The sequence below is a fragment of the Camelus ferus genome, chromosome 2 (genome assembly GCF_009834535.1).
Source record: "Camelus ferus isolate YT-003-E chromosome 2, BCGSAC_Cfer_1.0, whole genome shotgun sequence".
Taxonomy (NCBI): Eukaryota; Metazoa; Chordata; class Mammalia; order Artiodactyla; family Camelidae; genus Camelus; species Camelus ferus.
The window spans coordinates 7,267,454-7,284,332 of NC_045697.1; positions in this window are offsets into that span (position 1 = coordinate 7,267,454).

Genomic DNA, 16,879 nt, shown 5'->3' on the forward strand with positions numbered 1-16,879 from the left:
ATCTTCAGACCATATTCATCTTCTGGTAGTAAATTTGTACCCTTTAAGTACATCTCTCCCACTCCCCAACTCCCCAGCCCCTGGTGACTGCCTTCTATGTATTCTCTGTTTCTACGAATTTGGCTTTTTCAGATTCTACATGTAAATGATACCTCACAGTATTTGACTTTCTCTGACTGATCTCACTTCGCCTAATGACCTCAAGGCCCATCAAGGTAAAAACAAAATACACAAATGGAAGGATACCCAGCGTTCATGGCTTTAGACAAGTTTATTGACCTTGAATTCCTCTCTCTTCTCTTATGCCTGCTTTGCTTGCAATTTAAGCATATGTTTAGCTTTAATTGATAGAAAAGCCTGGCCAGACTTTACAATTTTCTTAATCAGCTCAAAAAATAATTGGACACTCCAGCCTCCAGAAGAGTAGGTTGTGGGTTGTACCTTGCAGAATCAGTGGAAGAGCAGAGCAGAGAGTGGGAACAGAGTGAGGCATGACTAGTGACTATGATCACGAATGTCAGCAGTGGTCCTCACACCCACATATCTGGCAGCCCCAGCACCCATAGCTCCTGACTTCCTGGGTGTTACCACGGATGTCATCCACAGCCAGTCCCTCCACAGGTACCCAGTGTCCCACCACCAAGTCAAGGACTTGCTCCAGCCTGTCTCCCTTCCCCCTCCTGCATAGTTAAACGTTCCTGTCTCCATCATTCCTATCAGCATACAAGCCTTCTGCAACATATCTTTTCTTAAAAACAAAGCAGAACCCAAAACAAAACAAACAACAACAATAACAACAACGAAACGTTCTCCTGACCATATTCTCTCTAACAGATACCAGCCTCTGCAGTAAAATGTCTTGAAAACATTGTCCTTCCTTCCTGTAATGATTCCTGCTCTTTTTCTTATGCAGCCTTTGCTTCACCTCCCCATCCTCCCGATGCTCTCAGCGCTAAAACTCATCCAGTGGTCAGTTTGCAAGACACAGCTCTTTGACTTCTCAGCACCATTGGACATAGTCAATCTCTCCCTCTTTATTGAAAATCTTACCTCATATGGTCTCCCTTCTGTCTCCAGTGGTGGTTCTTCCACAGTTTACTTTGTTCCTCCCCAGCCTGTTGACCCTGCCCACAGTTCCACTCTTGAACTTGGGCCTTCTCTTTTCACACTTACTCCCTTGTTGCTCTCATTCATCCATCTAATTTTTTTTAATGCCACCTGGATACTTATGGTGATGAATTATTTAAGCCTAGCCCCAATTCTAGACTTCTACATCCAACTATCTACTTGAGATTTCTGTGTGGATGTCTAATTGTCAGTTCATACTTATCACTGTCACATTGGACTCCTGGTCTCTCCTCCATGACTTGCAGTCTTTCCCATCTCAGTTAATGGCAATTCCACCCTTCTGGTGCCCAGGCCAGTCTTTTTGGAATCATTTAGATTCTTTCTCTCATTTCCCCTCATTTAAATCCTTAGGGAATCCTTTTGATTTCTGTCTTTGAAAGACATATCGAGGGTCTGGTCCTCCCCTCCTCCACTGCTCCACCCATTTTTGAGCCACCATCCTCTCCTGCCGGAGTTACTGCAGTCGCCTCTAACTGATCTCCTGGTTTTCATTGATTTCATTTAATTCCTTTCATTTCATAACCTGGCCCCCCTACGGGTTATTCTCAGCACTGCACTGCCAGAGGGATGCTTTTAAAGACAACATCACTCACTGCTGAAAAGCCTCCAGTGACTCCTCATTTTACACAGAGTAGAAGCCAAAGCCTTTGCAACATCCGAGACTCTATGCGATCTAACTGCCCCGTTACCTTCCTGATCTTATCTTCCTACTATTTCTTCACTTACTTCCTCCAGACTCCTTGGCCTCCACGTTCCCCAAACTCACCAGGTAGGTTTCCATCTTTGCTTTAGAACTTGGATTCCACTTGGCCCACATATCCTCACAGCTACCTTCCTCTCCCCTCCAAGGCTCTGCTCAGATGTCGCCTTCTAATGATCCTGTCATCCACCTACTTAAGATCGAGTTTCCTGTCCTCTCATCCCAGCCTGCACCTCCTGTTGTTGTGACTCCCGTGGTGGGCTGAACAAAGTCTCCCCAGAGAGTTATTGCTATTCAGGGACTTCCAGGGAAGTGCTTCTTACACAATGATTTTGCAAGAAACTGTCTGCTGTCTCCAAACCCACTTTGGGGTGCAAGATGACAAATTTAACAGCTTTTAGCTAATATATAAAAGTAATGAGGTGATCGGGGAGCACTTCGTACCTGGGAAGCGCTATCTAAATGCCTCGTAAGAATGATATTCAGAGCCGGGCATCCTTTTAAGAGCTGTTACACTTCGGTCGCTCTCCGGTCGCATTACTCTTGTGAAAAATAATACATTACTCGTCCACCAGAGAACAGGGCATGCAGCCTGTTGGTTGACCAGACAGATTGCTTTTAAGAGGTGGCAGGACTTCTAAAATCACATTCTTTTCTACCACATTTCTTTTTTTACCATTCTATTTCACCCTGGTAAAGTTTTTGACGATTTTCCACAACCAAATTGTTTCTAGACAATCTATTAAATGCAAAGCTGTGCAAGCTCATTGTCTACAGTCTTTTTTCGTTCTTACATATAAACAAATTCACATATCATTTGTGAGATTTTACAGTCAACAACTGGTTGTGTGTGTGTGCCCACACTGAATGGCTTTTCTATGAGTTACCACACTTCCCTTCACATAGCGTCACCGTCCTCGGGAGCTGACGGGGTCTTTAGGAGCCATTTGGTCCAACCCCCTTATTACAGAGATGAGAAATCCTCCCAGAGCAGTTAAATGACTTGCCCAAGGTCATGCTAGCTAATGGCAGTGCTCATGGGTGGTCACCAACTGTCTCTGCAACATGAGAACCCTTTTTTTTTTAATTTGCTTTTATTGAAGTACAGTTTGTATTAACTTCTGGTGTACAGCATAGTGGTTCAGTTTTATATATTTGGACCCATTATTTTCTGAGCCTTTTTCCCAGAAAGGTGATAAGGGAGGGCTCAGTGATGATAGTGACAGTGAAGGTAGAGAAAAGACAACAGATCAGAGAGACATTCAGGAGGATCTGGTTACTCCTCATCATGATGGCTTGAAGCCCTACCTCCCCTCCAGAAGGATATGATTGACATGATGAAAATAATAATGCTGTGGGGAAACCACGCCGACAGATACATAGATAGATAGATAGATAGATAGATAGATAGATAGATAGATAGATTCTATGAAAGTCTTTTAAGGTTCCTTCTTACCAGGTCTTTGGAAAAAAGGCCAGAGGGATACCCTATGATAGTCTATCTGAAACAATGACAGCATTAAAAGGAAAAGTTGGTGGTAGAAATTAGCTTGGGTTCTCATGTGGCAAACTGATGAAGCAGTGGACTCAACACCCCACACCCTGTAGCCATTTGTCCCTGGCATTCCATCCGGTGGGCCCTTCCTGCTGTGGCTTCGCCACAGTTCTTGCCACAACCTCATTATAAAAAGTTAAGTGTTGTTCTGAGACGGCGTATTTGCCTACGTCGTCTCTGTAGGATCTTGTTCCTGATTAAAGGGCCTGTTACTGCCAATCCTCCGGGGAGGCGGCTGCCACTGAAGGCGCGATGATCATTTTTTATGCATCAAGGAAGGCACAAGAAGCTTCAAACCATAATCGTTTCCATAAACATAGACAAGCCGTAAATTGTGACTGATAACAAATTAAACTATGTTCCTCAGTAATTATATTTTAGAGATTGCGCACCACATACCCAAACACAATTTTAAACTCAGAAAACTGTAATTGCATGCTTAGTGCCTAGCACTCTTTGTAGGTTTTGCTTTGCATGAGTTAGTCCAAGGAAATTGATTTCCTGGGCACATCACGAGAAGGTTCATGAGGCCATTGGCGTGGCTTTCCCCACAGTATTATAATTTTCATCATGTTAATCATATTCTTCTGGAGGGGAGGTAAGGCTTCAAGCCATCATGATAAGGATTAACCAGTTACTCTTGAATGTCTCTCTGATCTGTTGTCTTTTCTCTGGGGCCCTCTCCCATATCTCCTTTCCGGAAAATGTCCACTGCCTCCCGTTGGTCCCTTTGTCTGCAGTCTCACCCTCCATAGCACTGTTATAACAAAGTCTATTGACCATGACCTTGAATAAAAAAAAAAAAAATGACATCACAGTCTTACACACCCACGCACACACACACCAGACAGAAAAGAAGTTTCACAGTGCGGTATTTATGGCTAGTTTTCTCATCTTTATAGACTGTGAAGGCTTTTTTAGAAGTTGGTGAGATCAGAGCAGCGGGGACTTCCACAGAGATGTCTGTGGCGGGTCCTGGGACAGGACCCAAGGTGGTGTATCAGGGTTTGAGTTCCCGCACAATCAGACCCCTACACAAGAATTCGGGTGTGCAGTTGATTTGGAGAGAGAATGGGTAAGACAGAGAGGGAGGGGAAGGAGGTGCATTAATAAACAGGCAATGGCCATGGGCAAATGGGGCTCAGTCTTGCTGGCAGCACTCTGAGAACCTGAAACCTGGAGCCTGAAGCTTGATGACACTGGGACATTTATCCACTGACTCCTACCTTCCGTGGATTAAGAGATTTCCCCTGGAGATGTTACCACCTCCCCTCTTCTCTATTTCTTGGTTGCTCCTTTGTGTGTGTGTGTGTTTTTTTAATCACCTTGGTTACAGAGAAGCTCCCAGGCTAAAAGCTGCAGACCAGGAGCCATGGATTGCAGGGTCTTGAAGTGTAAAGCTGCCCCTGGGAGGAAAACTCACCTGCCGCCACAGGCGAGCTCAGGTGGGCTAAGTGATGTGGGGCAGGACATGAACAGCAAGTATTTGTTACAACTGGGAAACCGTATTATCACAGATCTGCCCCACCGTCTCTGGTGAGTTTTCACTCGTAACCTGCAAGAGAAAAACCAAACAAGCTTCTTTCTCTGTGCTTCGCCCAAACCCTCTCACATGGGCTCTCGCTCTGTCAGACCCTTGCTGAACCCACAGTGAGCTGAGGACCGTTTCAGACTCAGCAGGCCGCCTGACCTTAGCTGCCTCACTGCTGTCCAGCGTCACCTCCAACAATTCTGCTTTTGTCTCGTTCTTTGCAGCAGCTGCACTTTCCGCTCCACTTGATGCTCTAACCATATTGAACTGACTCTGTTGTCCAAGCGTCCTGGCACCTCTCTAGCCCCTGATCTTTACGTGTGGTTTTCCCTCAGCTTAGAATGCTCTTTCCTTCTCTCCTGCTAACTCCTCCTAACCTTTCAGGTTTCAGCCCAGGCAGTATTTCCTCCAGGAAGCCTTCTCTGACTGCTCAGGCACTGTCATAGCTCCCTGTAGCTCTCCTATCATATTGCTATCTCTTGGGCTCTGTTTGAGTTGCTCATACACTTACTTGTGTTGCTCAAAATAGATCCTGCTTGCACCATGATGGTAGTGGCCCCATCTATCTTATGCATCACTGTCACTTCAGCACCTAGGACAGCTTCTGTCCCGTGAAACCTCAGTAAATGATTATTAAATGAATAAATTGAATTCTCAAGCCCTTAGCCCTATGCCCAGCTAAAGGCACAGTATTTACTTAATGAATAAATACAGGAGACATAGAGAGAGGACCCACATTCCTGATGAAAGGAGGCTGGCAGGGGTTCCGGGTGGAGGTGAGCAGATCAAATATATAGACACCAGGAGGTAGGGGGCTGTGATGTGTTCAATATATATTTGTTAGACAAGTAAAGAAGTTTGCTGAGGAAACAATGAAAGGTTTGATTTTCTAGGTAGGCTGGAAACAAATTATGGAGAGCCTGAAATACTGGGCAGAGGCGTTGGGCTGCGTTTTGTCAAAGAGAGTGAGTCACTAGGTAGAGTGGCTACTTGTCTCCAGGACATGGTCCAAATGCATTAGGAGGATGCGATGAGTCCTCCACGAACTGGCACCTGCTTCCCTCTCTGCCTTACTTTCTTCTACCTTCCTTGTGGCATTTGCTCATCAACACCCTTTTCCCACTTGTTAACACCCACACACCCACCCACCCTGTGGCCGAGCTTGTACCTCACATGTAGTTACTTGAACTGCTTTTGCTCTCTCTGGTGAATATCAGTCCATATAGGTCGGCCCTTGAATGAGGTTAGTGGACAAAAAAGACCCTTGGATTCAAAGGGCATGAAGAAAATGTTAAAAGGTTGGCAAAACACAAAAGAAACTCCTTATTTTGCATTTGGGAAATCTCTCCTCCAGTGGTGTACGTTTCAGAGCTTTGTAACACACCCATCACGCTGCATCACGTGGCACCCCGACCTAACTGCGGAAGGAGCAGGAGGGGCTGGAGGAGCCCTGGCCCAGCCCTCAGAGGACAGCCCCTGCTGCAAGGCTGTTAGCTGAGCTGGCACGCTCCGTGGAACAGATGAGCTTTTGAAAGATTCAAGTTTGGTTCAAAATTCACAACTCGTGAGTTCCAAATGGCTCTAAATTTGGCTGAATGCATTTTCCTGAGCTGTGTGCCACCAAGCAAGACTCAGTGACTTCATCGAGTTAGAAAAACAAAGAGTGGTTATTGCCGCTCAGCAGAAATAAACTTGATGAGGACAAGGGGAGTGCATTGCAAATACCACAGCAGCAGACCCTTAATTTTGTGTATTTTCCACTGAAACAGCTTCCTCTGGCATCGACAACAAAGCCACTCGCTGAAAGAACACCACCAGTTACGGGCTTACTTACAAGCGAAGTGGCACTATGTGAGCTATCTTTCAGCTTTGTTGAACAAGCAAATTATATAGTAAATTAAATCACATTTTACTGTTCAGTTGGTGTGGTGCAAATTAAGAAGTGCACTTTGATTCAACCTTGGTTCTCCTGCATATTTCATAGCCTCGATGTTCCAGTGTCAATATGGGATAATTTAGCAGAGGACTCATGTCAGTTCTGTTTCTTTGTTGTGTTTACAAGTTCATTGCCAGCAGCCCACTCGGAATAGTGTTGGTCTGATACCAAAATGGCAGACTTTGTTTGGACAGACTCTTCAGCTTCTGGTTAATTATTTAAGTGAATGATGTCTTCTTCCTTCTTTTTCTTTTTTTTTTTTTTTTTTTGTATCTTCCAAGAAACCTAACCAAAGTCTCTACACACACACACACACACACACGCATTGTTGCTAAATCTAAAGGAGTATAAAAAGACCGAATTCCTGGAGACAAGTAACTGATCTGCAGGGAAGGAAGCTAGCTAGAATCCTTCTGGCAACAGGGTAGAATGAAGACCTTGGGTAGGGTCTTGACCAGTATTTCAAGCCCCGTGAAACTGAGGTTCTGTTCCTTAAAGGAGGTTACAGATGTTACATGAAATTATTTACATTCCAAATAAATTTTCTTTCTCCTCCCTTACCTGAATCTTGCCTTAATTAATGATTCTTTGAAGATTTGGAAATACCCCCTTTGAGAGTCCTTCCTCTTCACGGAACAAAGTCTGTTTCTGAACAGCAGGTGCGGTTCAATTGGTGTTATTATGGCAAACAGGAAAAAGGAAAAACTACAGATAACCGTTACCCCAGGATTGTCAGTGTGAAGCCTAATGACACCCTTTATGTATACTTTTCAGTGAAAAGGTCACATGGGTCAGCCCACATCTTGGCATTTCTGACAAATGGGTCAGTGGAGATGGGAGTGTTAATTTATTTGAATGGATGTGTGGCAACAGTGCTTGGGAAAAAAAAAAAACTGCTGTGCTGGGATGCTCTGTCACAAAAATAAGACCGAACTGACAAAACCCCAGATCCCCTGCCGGGTACGGCCACAGTCACTCGAGCTCGGTAGTCACCCTGATTCTGCCAAGTGTCCCACTTCTGGTGATTGGGAAAGACGTTTAACACTATCCTGGCCTTGGTTTTGCAAACCATTTTCCTAGGGGTCAGTGTGTGCTACTTGAATTTTTTTTTTAAATGAAAACTTTCTCCAATATTCCTGGGTTTAGTACTAGCTACTGATAAAGGACACCTCTTTTATTTTATTTTATTTTATATTTTGTTATATTGCATCACATTTTTTTCTAAATTCATTTTCAGATCTCAACTTTCCTGAAACTTAGTTTTCTAATTCATAAAAGAAAGGTTTTGAACCAGGGTTTCTAATGACCTGCTGTGGCTTTAGAGACCTAAACTTCTGTGGCAAGAGAAATTTTGTTAAAAGTGTTAAAAAAAAAAAAAAAAAGAGACGACTGGGTCCACACCTACTTCCACATTTTATGTTTCACTCCGTCGGAATCACCATGGACAGTTGAACAAAACACGCCTGTCAAGAGAGAGGGAACTCAGTGAAATGTCAACACTTAACCTTTCACTGGCCTGCAGACATGGTGATGTCATGTGATTTGCCCTGTGATATTGATTTCATCTTTGTTGCGCATGGTGGGGTGAAGGCATCACCTCCAAACGTCAGACAATCCTGCAAGGTGTGTATTCGTCAAGATTCACTCCAATAAAAATGTCTTCTAAGTGTCTCAGTTCCATTCACATGACTCCATCTCTACCATCCCTTCACGAGTTCAGCCAACAATGGTCTTTTAACTGCTCTGCTGTCATATACTTTGGTCCTTCGCTCATTGATCCAGTACAGCCCGAGGAACTAACAAACTATAAACTTAGTTGTGCAGCATGTTCTCTGTTTAAACCCTGTCCTCTCTTCCCAGTGCTGGAGGATGAGAAGCAAAGCCCCTAGAAATGGTTCTCAAGGTTGTCGCTCTGACATCTACCCACTCGCTCTGCCAGGCTCGCTCCATACCTCAGGCCTAACACCAGCCACACCGCCTTCCTCCAGACCTCTGTGCTCTTCTCCTTTCTCCTGCTCCCAGGTCCTTTCCAAATGCTAGCCCTTTGGACCAGAAATCTCCTCTGTCCCTTGTCATTGACCTCATTCCTAGTTATGTTTAGGGACTCAGCCCAAGCTGCTCTTTGCCTGGGAACCTTTTGGAACTCTCACACTGGCTTGGAACCCACTTGTGAAAGGTCTTCAGGAACAGCATACTTTTTAATGTAGCATTTGTCCCACTTGCTTTTTCCTTGTCTGGATAATAACTTAATGGGGCTCATAAGGTCTATGAAGGCAAAACTGAGGTGTGAGGTTGCTCTCTGCTGTATGTCGGCAGTCAAGTTCACATGCAGGTGAGATGCTCAAGAAGTATCTGTGGAATGAGCGGTGAATGCACAAGACATGGTGCATAGAGAGAGAAGGAATCACTGCTGCTTGGAGAACTCAGGAAAATTGCCTACTAGCTAGGCTTCTCTTTTCGGTCATTTTCAAGGTCATTTCTGCTGTTAACACACGAGAAGCTTTGACCATCAATAAAGCAGGAACCAGAACTAAAAACCACAGTGAAATACTTCAGGAGAAGCAGAGTTTCCCAAGAATTGCCCTCCTTCTCATCTCTTATCTCATAATCAGACACCTGGTGGTTTACACAGAATTTGTCCTTCTGCAATTATTTCTACAGCACAAGCACCTCAACATGGTTGGGCTGTTGAGAGTTAACTCCAGGGAACTCAGAGTCCTGTAAATTCAATAACCTTATCTGTGACTCCTTGGAGAAGAGAAGAGTGGCTTGACCTTAGCAACAGGAAGTTTGAAAAAGGAAGTTACTTTGTTTTGTTTTGTTTCTTCCAGGGCAGGTATTAAAAAGACTGAAAAATCTGAGTTTGCCCAGTTGTGGTTTGAGGTTTTCTGTGGTTTGGTCTTAAAATACTACGATGTCTTTGTGAACTTCGGAAGCTCTGGATTCTGACTGGCAGACAGCCGCTTTTCCAACAAGCACAGAGTCAGCCGTATTGAGCAACATTAACAATGACAAGGAGGAACTTTCATAGCTGGGAAATTCAATATCTGGAAAACACAGTTGCTGTTCATAATAGTAAAAAATAACAAAGTGAGAATAAGGACCCCTGTTTTAAAAATAAAAAAAGTTAGGACCAGGGAGGTGAAAAACAATAACAAAAACAACAAAAAACAACACATGAGAGCTGAGAGGCCACCCAGTGAGTACAGGGACAGCCAGAAAGGGAACTCAGGGCTCCCAGCCCCTCCAGCTTTTCCACATGGTTGTTGTTCCAGCTCAAGACTCCATGTTTTTACTTAGTTTTTTGTTGTTGTTGTTGTTATTTTTCCAAAGTGCATCTCTCCCAAGTCTAATCACAGCAATTTGTACTTTGGGGGAGCTCAAGGCATTTTTCAAATTCATTTTAAAGATAATAATAGCATTAAACGTAACTGCCATTTAGCAAACACTTACTACATGCTTTAGGTATTTTGCATATATCATGTTAGTTACACAGACATTTATTGGGTACCTATTATGTTCTGGACACTGAGCATTATATACTGCATGACTCTTTCCCTCCCCCCTCACCCCTCCACCCTCACTCAGCCCACCAAATTCACATGTTGAAGCCCTAGCCCTCAGTGTGATGGTGTTTGGAGGTAGGACTTCTGGAAGGTGATTAGGTCCTGAGGTGGAGCCCCCATGAATGAGATTAGTGCCCTTATAAGAAGAGGCAATAGAAAGATGATCACTCTCTGTACCATGTGAGGATACAGCAAGAAGTCAGACTTTGCAAACCAGGAAAAGGACCCTCACCAGGAATCAGATTGGCTGGTACCTTGATCTGGGACTTCTCAGCCTCCAGAACTCTGAGAAATGAACGGCATTGTTTAAGCTACCAGTCCATGGTGTTTTTGTCATAGCAGCCTGAGCTGACCAAGACACTGGGTTTGCATAATGAACATAGCACAGCGGGTTCATGCAAGGGTTTTAAAGGCTGCTAGTGAGAGGATGTTCGGGTCTTATTCCTACCACAAGTCAGTGATATGTTTCTTACCGCTCCTCACCTTTGCTCACAATGGAACTCAGGCTCAGGAACGTAGAACACATGGAATCAGCGTCCATAGGAAGATGTGACTGATCTGAGGTTTCAGTTCACACCTTTCTGACTCCAAAGCTCTTCTATGTCAGACTGCCTTATCTGGTCATGAATTTATCCACGTATTTGAACTTTATGCCAGCCAAAGCCTGCAGAAATTAATGTTACATGGGTTTTGTCCTTGCATCTCACAGTTAATTGGATGAAAGGGTAACTGAGAAGGGTAATCAACATCCCAATTTTTATGGGTCTGAGGGTTTTCCTGGGACATGAAAACCATGTGCTAAAACCAGGAAAGTCCCAGGCAAACTAGGACAGCAAACAATTAGGAGAACAAAGAGAAAAGAGGGAATTAGAAAGATCTGAGTGCTCCAGACCAGAAGGGACCTGGTGTGCTTTGTAACAGCACGCCATAAAATCAATTTCATCCTGAAGGGCAAAAGAAGGCTTTGCAGTATTATCAGTGGTATATCCATAACTGAGCATTCATCAGACTCCAAAAAGAAACGTGTTTCTTCCTCATGGGAAAATTCTAATTTATCGCCAGGTGTGCTATTAACAGCACCAGAGGAAGAACTTCCCTTCCTTATTTCAACTTTGAGGCGTCGGACTGCAGAGATGAATGGAGTGCGTCGTTGTTTCTGTGTCATTGTGAGGACAGACTGAAGGGGGAAGACTAGAGATGGAGAGCTGGTGAATAATAATATTTCAAGGTTTTTAAGTGGAACTGCAACTGTTCTTCCTTCAACCTACATCACTTTCTTAAACACTATGGGCTTAGTGCTGTGAAAACAGCATGAAGATGTATTCCCTGGTCTCGGGTGCAGACCAGCGAATATACTAGGATGTAATGAATAATTACAAAGTAGAGTGGTAGGTGCTAAAAGAGAATCAGCGTTCACGGAGTGCCTGCCGTATACGCAGCTCTGCATGTCACACAGTGCACAGCCTCACACTGATCCTCAGGGGACTGACATTAGCTGGGAAGCAACTTCTCTTGATTTTCTTGTATAAACCAGAGAAGGACACAAATGGCACGCAGCCGTAAGTAGTGAGTTGATCAAGGTCTCCCTGCACAATAATTTTTTTTTATCATATAATATGTTTACACTTAGAAGTCTAATAACCAAATGGCAAGTTCATGACCTCCAGCACTAGATAGTGCAACTGATGGCTTGATTTTGCTTAGTGACCAGAAAAGTTTTCTTTCCTTCTTCCTTTCTTTTTTTCTTTTCTTTTCCTTCCATCCTTCCATCCTTCCTTCCTTCCTTTCCTTCCTTCCTTCCTTCCTTCCTTCCTTCCTTCCTTCCTTCCTTCCTTTCTTTCTTTCTTTCTTTCTTTCTTTCTTTCTTTCTTTCTTTCTTTCTTTCTTTCTTTCTTTCTTTCTATCTTTCGACTCCTGCTGCTTTGTTGTATATTATATACATTCAAAACATGACATTAAAATTTTATTTCATGTTACAGAAAAGACATTAGGGCTTTATATTATTTACATGAGATAAGCAAGTCCTTGAGATGTAGCTATTTGAATAAAAAGTCAATATGCTTTCCCTCTTTTTTATTTTTTTCTGTAAAATGTGTTTATCAAAACACTGAAGCATGAATTTAAGATGCCACCCTCAACACGTCTTCAAAGAGCTAAAGAATCACTAAAATGAATGTCTGTCTTTGTCTTGAAACCTGATTGGTGTTTACGGGATGAATGAATGAATTGATGACTAGCTCATAACTACATCTAATTCAGTGTTTTGTTTCAGGTTGAACTGTTTCCAGCTACCTTGGATTCTTTACACATTATATCATGCGAGTAGCAATTTACTTAGTAAGTTTAATAATTTTAGTAAATTTAAATTTAGTAAATGTAGTAATTAAGGAAATTTAGTCATTTGACTTTAGTATAAACAATGTAATGTATATACATACACCCGAATTAACTCTAGTCTATACTCAGTGGCAGTTAAGTTGCTTTGGAACTGGATCAGGGACCACGAGCACACAGTAGCTATTTACAAGTGCTTCACATATCATTATCAAAATTTATATAAAAGGATCCATTAATTAGCATGAGGCATATTGGAAATAATTTTTCACTGGCAAAATTAGTAATGTTCAAAATACAAGACTGGCAAGAAAGGCGGCACAAGTGGCAGTGTCCTTGCATAAATGAGGGATCAAATTCCAGCAACTCAACCTCCCGGCCAGTCACCTTCACAACATCTGCATCCAGTGCTGCCTTTGGTGTTTTCATATATTGAAGGTCTCTCTTGCTTGACCTGAGCAGAGAGATGGTTTAATCCTCTGCAAATTATTAATGCATTTACCTCTGACCTCTTAGCATTCTTTTTTTCTTTTCTTTCTTTTTCTATTTATTTTGCAAAGTGTCTGTTAGTGGGCCTGAATTGACCAAGTGAGGATTGCATTAAAAAAAAGTTGGACCACATTTTTGCCTAATAAATCTTTTAGTGGTTAAAAGAAATTGGCCTGAATGTTATTTCCTAACACACTTTATCGTTGTCAACTTGTTAGCAAGGGGATAAAGAGCTCCCCCCTCTTTCTAACTGCAGCAGGCTACTACTATTTAGCAGACTTAAATACTTAGCCATATTTACCCCCAAATCATGCCAGTCACTAAATGGACAGTTTACAACAACACATTTATTCAACATCCCTCTCAGCCATCCGTATGACAGTAGTCAGTCTTTCCACGTGCCACCAGCGTGGTATTCACAGGCTTAGGGAATACTGGATTTAACAGTCTTTACAGACGTCTTTCTATAATGTTCTGGCGTGAACATTCTGTTCACTATCAAGCAACTGAAGGAAGCTCTCTATTTGTCCTTCCAAGTTCCTCTCTCTGGGTTACTGCTATTTTTTTCTCTCTGATAGATATTCATTCATTTATTTATCTGTTCTCCAAACATCTTTAATGCCCTAAATAAAATAAAAATACATGTCAGGTAATAGGAGAAGTGCTGAGTCTACAGTGATACATGAGACATATTTGATAAGATCGACAAAAAGCCATGAGTCGTGGAAGCTGATGGGTAACGGGGATTCTTCATATTATTTTCTCTGTCTTTCTATAGGTCTTAAATTTTCCATGTTTAATTTAAAAGTGATGAAAGAATAAACTAGAGCTTTGGCAGTTGAAAAAATAAGATATATTTGAGAAACATACACGCACACACACAGAAATAGAGATACAGAAAGAGATTCAGAGACTGAGCAGAGAAACAATTACACAACAGCATGATATCTTTTGTGTGAAAGAGATAGTTTATGTCATTGTTTTCAGTCATAAAAAAGGAATTTCCCATCCTGAGAGAGGATCCACCACCTCCACGCCCCCATCTGGTGTTGTCCTGAAATTTGTGAAATGTGCTAACGATGACTCGTGAAGCCTCAAGTACTAGCCTATAACTTTAACATACTTGCTTATTTCACAGGTTCCAAATCATTTTCCAGTTTAAAACTTAAACTCAGCAAACTATTATTTTTGAAAGACGCTTAGAGCAAAACAGGATTTTAACACGGAGACAAAATCAGGTTGCCAACACTCCCCCAGAGCCAGAATATCTGTCAGCAGAGCCACACCACCTACGTGTCCCTGAGGCCCCATGGCCCAGTTTGAAAACTGCAGCCCCTCTCTGGGTCCCTAGAGTCCTCCTCTGCCCCTTGGAAGCCCGATTTCTTCTCTCAGGCATGTCCTGACTGCTGGGCATCCAAAGCCGAGCTGCGGAGGAAGGAGGCAAATCCATGTGGGCGGCTGAGAGGAGGAGGTTCAATTGAAGTGTATGCACCCTAGGAGTCAGCTTTATTCAAGAGCTCCCTGATGTATAAGACAGCAATTGGGTGACTGGTATTTTCTAGAATAGACTCTAAGTCTGCATCTTTCACTCAGCTTTTGCACTTCTGGAATGATGAGCATTGGTGCATTAATTTATTCAGCCGAACTTTCTTGAGGCACTCAGATACCAGAACTCATGTTTTATAGACTCAAGAAATATGTCACTTTGTTTGCGATAGAGACTTAAAAGATCTTGTCATGCTACTTCTGCTTTAAGACAGCAGTCTGAGGGAATATTCACTTCTCTTACCCCTTTTGAAATTTATGATCAACAGCAGCAAAAATTGAGAAATCTGACTTCAATAAAAGGAAATGACCATTGCTCCAAAATAAATCTTCTGAAGATAATGTGTTCAATATAGAAACATGTGGGCAGGCTGTTAACTGACACTAGTCTCCTCAGGCTTTGGGCAGAGTATTGATTTCCTTCAAAATAAGTGTCACAGTCCTGAAAGTCCCATCCAATGAATCTTTGATTAATGATATGGAGAAATATCAGGAGACCAAAGGAGAAATGGACAATGTTGTCATTGAAGCCAAATCTCATTGCATAGATCCGTAAGACAGGTGCTTTGGAAGGAGGGGAAGACACCCACACCCACACCCACACGCACTTACACCGACACACACACACACACACACACACACACACACACACACCCACTCTACATTATTATTGTTTAAGACCTCCAGGGGTGGATAAACTACTGACTATCTGGTACACTCTCATGTTTATTTAAAACTCTTGAGCTAAGAATGATTTTATATGTTTAAATAGTTAAAAAAAAAAAACAAAAGACTATTGTTATAATCTGAATATTTGTGACCCCTCCCCCACATCCTGCCCAGTTCAGATGCTGGAATCCTAATGCTAAGTGCGATGATGTCAGGAGGTGGAGCTTTTGGAAGGTGCTGAGGTCATAAGGGCAGAGCCCCCATGAATGGGATTTGTTCTCTTATAAAAGAGGCCCCACAGAGTTTCCCAGTCTCTTCCACCATGTAAGGACATGAGGAGAAATCTGCCATCAGGAAGAGGGCCTTCACATTACCATGCTGGCACCCTGATCTCAGACTTTCCAGCCTCCAGAACAGTGAGAAATAAATATTTGTCGATTTTAAGCCTCCCAGTTTATGATATTTTGTCATAGCAACAACCCAAATGGACTAAGACAAATATGAAACAGAGACTATGTACCCCACAAAGCCTGAAATATTTACTATCTTGACCTTAAAAATGTTTGTAATGCCTAACTGATGGCACACACTGACGGAGATAAGTTGGAGCAAATAGAGAAAAAAGACCAATGATTCTAGATTTCCAACACAAAACTTGCAATTAGGGGATTTTTAATTGGAAGAATGAACATGAATAGAAACATAAGCAAACAAGCTTAAGGAAATTACAAAAGATGAAGTGGAAAATAACCATGTTAAGTTTTAGTGAAAACATTACAGACAAGGAAGCTAATCAAAGATAATATGTAAATTATTATAATAATGTAATTTAGTACTGTTTTACATTTAATAATTCATATAATTCTCACAACAACCCTATGAAGTCGACTGACATTTGACAAATGAGAGAAACTGAGGGATAGAGAGGTTAAGTACTTTTCCAAGGTCACATGTCAAGTAAGTAAAGAAGCATGGATGTGACCCCATTCTCTGAATCGCTACATGATAAGGCCTAGAATAACAAACATGTCTAAATATAGAATAGGAAAAAAAGTATTTAAAATTAAAGATTATACTCTACACATTGGGAAGGACCCCTGTATCCTGGACTTGGGCTAGGGGACAGAGTGTGATACAGAATGATTCAGCAGCCTACGTGGTCAAATCATCTGACGGACCTCAAATTCTTCAACAAGTTTTAATGCTAGGGGCGGGTAGACTGTCTACACAAAATGAAGAAAAGAAATTGCAATCCCATAATTCTTCATGTATAAAGGCAACAGGCATACAATCTCTATCATAAAAAGTCAGGAAAAAAACATCTGTTCCCCCTCATGGAAAACACTTGATGACAACATGCCATCAAGCAAGGGACGTACATCATGATGAAGAAGTCTCAGAGGAAGCCCGCAGGGTGCTGGTCTGA